A 5132-nucleotide genomic window follows, 5' to 3' on the forward strand; every position below is an offset into this window, starting at 1 on the left:
GCTGTCAATTGGCGCAGGTTGGCCAGGTCCCTGGAATCAGGCAGGTGCACAGAGAGGGGATGACTCACGGAGCAGGAGGGGTTGCACCTGGGCGGGGTGCCCACCTGGTGCTTCTGGGTGGGAAAACGGACTCGCCAGATCCCTAGATCGTGGCTCCCAGCCTGGCCTGCGTCTGCGTCAACCATCTGAAGCCTCTGTGCCCCCTGCTGGTTTGTTGCATTGAATCAGATCTGCTTGGCCCTTTCTTGGGCTCTCCCTGGTGACACACTCTTGTTAACCTGCTCGAGGGCACAGGCATTTTTCCATTGTGATCTATCTGCCTTCTGTTGTCTGAGTTCCACAGAGAAGGTGTGCAGAGCTACCCAGAACTCTGTCATTCTTGGTCTTCTGGAAGCACCCATCAGCTTCCTTGACCAGAGGTGCCACGGTCCCGACTCATCGAGGGCAGAGTGACCATCTACCACCCGTCATCACTACGCTGATGTCAGCTCCCTAAGGAAGCTAGGATCTGCATGGGGTGTGGGGACCAGAATGTGCCACCCCCAAATGCGCCTTCCTGGGGTAGGACTACTGAGCTGAAGGTCATTCAGAAGAAGCAGGAGGAGGAACGCTCTGCTCTCACTCCCTCTGCCGAAAGGGGAGCATAAACGTGCAAAGACAAAAGGCAGTCCCCACGCGCACGTGTCCCAGGCAGAACAGTGACCAAACACAGAAGGTGATTTTGTCAGGAAGGGTGGGCCTGGGGATGGCGCCAGGGGAAGTGACATCGGCTCCGTCTGCCTGAGGGGCGCCCCGGGGCCTCCAGTCCCCCTTCTTTCTCTCGTCCCTGCCCTCTGTTGCCGGTGCCAGATAAGCTGCCATTCAGAGCAGCCTCTGAGCTACACCCTTGTCCCTGTGAAATACGCATGCGTGACAGTAAGTCCGTCTGTTTTCCTCTCGTCCATCTGTCTTCTGTCACAGGGGTGCAGGTCCAGCTCCAGACTTAGGAGAGCTCAGGGCCAAAGTATTTTCCATCCCCGGGAGCAGGCAGCCGGAAAGAGGCCAGAGAGCATTTTCTTCTGTTTTTCACTTTTCCATCTGCTCCGGAAGGTCTGATGGGGTTGCTAGGATTTCTACCACCCCGTTTATAGAAGAAACATCCAGGAAGGCTGCAGCCGGGCCGACGGCAGGGAAGAGGTTTCTGGTTACAAATCGGGTCTGCCAGCCAGCAAGGGGACGCCCAAGCCTCGGCCCTGCCCTTTCCCTCCCAGCCACAGGAGCGGCTCTGGGCCGAGAGCTGTAGCCCCCACCCGTGCCCTCAGCTCCCTCTGCAGCTTCTCCCTGCCTTCGTTCTCCGGGGTGAGCGTCATACCAGGGCTCCTTTCCCCAGATTCCCTGGCTCCAGTTTTCACTCTGATGGCCTCACACTTTTCCCAGACCGTGCATCTGCAGTGGAAACTGAGACCTGCACTTCGGAGCTATATTTAACCTGCCCAGATACGCTCACCCTGGGCTCTCCTTCCCTGTCGTTGATCCCAACGGGCTGGTGCTGCAGTTGATCCCAAGGGGCTTGCAGGTGCATCACCCTTCCCGTACCTGCTTCTAGGGGGACCCTGTTGACAACTGGGGAATAGCCAATCAGCTCTTGTTGACCTCTTTCCCCAGTAGAGAGATGGGGTCCAGGGCAGTTCAGGAGAAAGCCCCACCTAAGGCCAGGCAGTCCATACGCACGAGAACTTGCTACTGGGTCAGCCCTTTCATGCCCTGCATGCTTCTGTCTTGCAAAATTTCCTTTTCCGTTTAAACCTCTTTCTGCTCTGCAGGGCACAGTGCTAGAATAATAGGAAAATGGTGACTCATAACCAACTTGTGACTTTCTGTACTGCACACCCTATACGAGGCTTTCTGCCGATTGTTCCAAAGCACACATGACGTCTTGGCCACGTTCTTCTGCAAACACAGGAGACAGTGCGTCACGGCCGCTGGATACCTGCTGTTGTCCCAGGGGAGACGCGAGACGTGCCTCCCTGAGCACTGAAAGAAGGTGTCAGCCATGGCAGTGCAATAGACGAGCTACGTGGCACGTGGCCATGTGTGGGGGGCGGCCACGTGGCCATGTGGGGGGCGGCCACGAGGCCATGTGTGGGGGGCGGCCACATGGTCATGTGTGGGGGCGGCCCTGCCATTGCTGAAAATTGCCACGGAGCTTGATCAACACAAAGCAGCTGATTTTGGTGGTTTTCTTGTTATTTTCAATTCTCCGTAGACAGTGTGCACGGCTCGACTCCCCCTCTTGCTCCGCCCCCACCCCCTGCATCAGCAGCGTGACAAGTGATTCATCCGTCAGTGATTCAGGTTAACCATCGGACTTTTCAAAAATTATTTTTATTATGCTTTGTTAAAAAAAAAAAATCTCACTTCCCACTGCCTGGTGGCCAGATAGCGCCTTGCCCAGACTGGTTCTCCCCGGCGGCCCGTAGCCGGCATCAGCCAGGGAAGGGGAAGTGGGCGTGTGGGTACACCGAGGAGCCCTCCCTGCCAGGGGGAGTCTGCTGCCCCCTCCCCGCCCCTCCCCAGCACAGTGTGGGTGGCCAGGCCACCAGCTCATCCTGGGTTTCTTCCTGGCCTGAAATCCAGCCCTTGGTGTCAGGTCAGGAAACTGGAGCCCCCAATACCCTGTGTCCTCAGTGGCTGGCCCTGCACTTGCACCCCTCCCTGCCCCTGGACGGACACGGGCACCCTGGAAGCTAAGAACGAACAGTGTCAACAGCCTGTGCTGTCCCTCTCCTGTGCTGGCATCACCAGACTGACGGGGGTGGGGGCTGATCTGGGTCAGACTCGAGTCCCCCGTGCTTTGTGATTTGGGTTGTGTACTCCTCGGGGGACAAAGTGAGGAGGGCAGCCCCTCCGCCCCATTTTCTGTGGCCTGATGGTAAATGGTGACAACCGGCTCTCTGGAGGCAAGAACCTGGAAACATCCCTCTGCCGCTTTCCACGGCGTCGGTGCCCACCCGGGGGCCCAGCCTGCAGCTCTGCACAGGACGGCGCCGCAAGCGGAGCTGGGACGCGGGTAGCACAGGTGAGAGACGATTGCCTTCGATAGACACAATAGCTGCAAATAACCTCAACAGCATAGATAACGCTCAGGTGTGAGGATGAGGTTTCGTGTTTTTACTTTGGTTTTGTGTATAGGTTATAGGTTACTATCAACTAGTAGAGGCTGTGTTTAATGCTAAATTTGCAAACTTCTAGGAACTTCTGTTCTTGTTTCCCTTGAGCCTGTGGGGCTGTAGGGGGGTGCAGCTCAGCCTGTAGCTGCCTGGCTTGTCCCCCTGGCTTCAAGCTAGGCTTCACCTTCCCCTGCCAGCACCCCGCCTGCAGGGTCTCAGAGCTCCCCCAGGCAGGGCCATGTGGCCGCTGAGCCCTTGGCTGTTCCATGCAATGGTGCGATTTCAGCCCTTGTTCCGTGTGGTGTCCCTGGGGCCTGGCCGTCCCCTCCTTTGGGACGCACTCTGCTCTGCCGCTGTTCTTTGTCACTGTCCCTTCTGCGGGCTCGTGGGCCCCTGCAGGCTCCTTCACCCTTGGGGTTCCCCAGGCCTGGGCCAGCATTGCCTGGGCCCTTCATTCTTCTTACTCAGAGAGAGATGCTTGCCAGAGCCACACCTGTGCCGCAGGTGCGTCCTGTGAATCCGGTCCTGCAGGTGCATCTGCCTGCTACGCGTCTTCATCTGTTCATCTCCCCAGCATCCTGTGCCTGCCCGGGGCCAACCCCTCCCAACTTGCTCCCAATGCATGGCCCTCGCCCATCTCTCACAGCGTCATGCACCCCCTAAATATTTGTCGAGTTTGTGTGCTGGTCACAGCACCTCGTGCTGACAGTGTGGCACTGAGTCAGCCATAGCCACGCCCATTGTGGAGTTTCTTCAGAGGACATGATGTCACCGTGGGCCCGGTGACGGAAGCCAGGATTGTGGAGTTGCCTTGGACTCCCACCTGACTCACTTCGGCCGACGGCATTCTCCATGTGGGGGGAGTAATGACATTTCTGCCATCGGGCTTATGATGTTGCCGGCTTCCTGTGTCCCCCAGGGTCTCCCCTTAGCCTTCTGACAGTATCTGGGCTTGCTGGCATGGACCAAAGGACACCCAGAATCCCGACACATACCAAAATCCAGACGCTTGAGTCCTTTTATAAAACGATGTCTTATTTACATCTAACCTACACAATCTTAGGGAGACTTTACATCATCGCCACACTGTTTACCACGCCTAACAGTATTACATTGTTACAGTATTACATTATATTAGTATATTCCTAACAGTATATACATTGTTACACAGGGAATAATGACAAGAAATAAAGTCTGTGCATACTCAGTGCAGATGCAATTTTTTCCCTAATGCTTTCTTTCTTTTTTTTTTTTAAGATTTAATTCCATTTATTTGAAAGGCAGAGCGACAGAGGGTGAGAAGGAGAGAGAGAGAGAAAGAGATCTTCCATCCAGTGGTTCACTCCCCAAGTGGCCTCAACTGCCAGGGCTGGGCCAGGCCAAAGTCAGGGGCCAGCAGTTCTATCTGGGTCTCCCACATGAGATGCCGGGACCCACGCACGTGGGCCACCTTCTGCTGCTTTCCTAAAGCATCAGCAGGGAGCAGCTGGGACTTAGCTGGGGCTCCAAGACGGGATGCTGGCCCCAGAAAGTCTCCAGTGAGTGGTCTGGGGGGCGGACCCGAGGGTGTGGGGCCCGTGGACACAGAGGCCGACTGACGGCTGAGGATTCCAGGTGCTTCACGGTTCGGTTTTCTGGGCGCCCTTCCTCAGTGTGTTCACTGCTATGTTAATACTCCAGGTTTTTATTAGGGAAGCAGCATGTTATAAATAATGTTACAAATATAACATATATAGTATCACGATATATAAATAATATGTTACAAATATCACTTTATACTCGTGGAGAGGAGGAGTGTGAAAGATTTATGGCTATTCCAAAACACAGTGTGGTGATGAGCGACATGATGTAACACATGCGTTATGGCTGAAATCCAAGGGAAAGACTCCAAATTGGCTGGCGTGTCTGGATTTTCCCGAGGGCTTTAGGGTTTGCTGTCTAGCCCCCGCCCCCCCCAACTCCCCGCCCCACAACACAGCAGCG

The 5132-nt window shown here is 55.6% G+C and overlaps 1 long non-coding RNA gene across 1 annotated transcript; it reads left to right on the forward strand.

Annotated features, from left to right (window-relative positions):
• The first annotated feature begins 298 nt into the window (after positions 1 to 298).
• On the forward strand, positions 299 to 2251 carry LOC103349941 (uncharacterized). The gene is made up of 3 exons (XR_011388443.1): positions 299 to 715; positions 1803 to 2066; positions 2115 to 2251. It is a non-coding gene; the product is annotated as an uncharacterized lncRNA (long non-coding RNA).
• Positions 2252 to 5132: the final 2881 nt, after the last annotated feature.

The sequence above is a fragment of the Oryctolagus cuniculus genome, chromosome 5 (assembly GCF_964237555.1).
Source record: "Oryctolagus cuniculus chromosome 5, mOryCun1.1, whole genome shotgun sequence".
Classification (NCBI taxonomy): Eukaryota; Metazoa; Chordata; class Mammalia; order Lagomorpha; family Leporidae; genus Oryctolagus; species Oryctolagus cuniculus.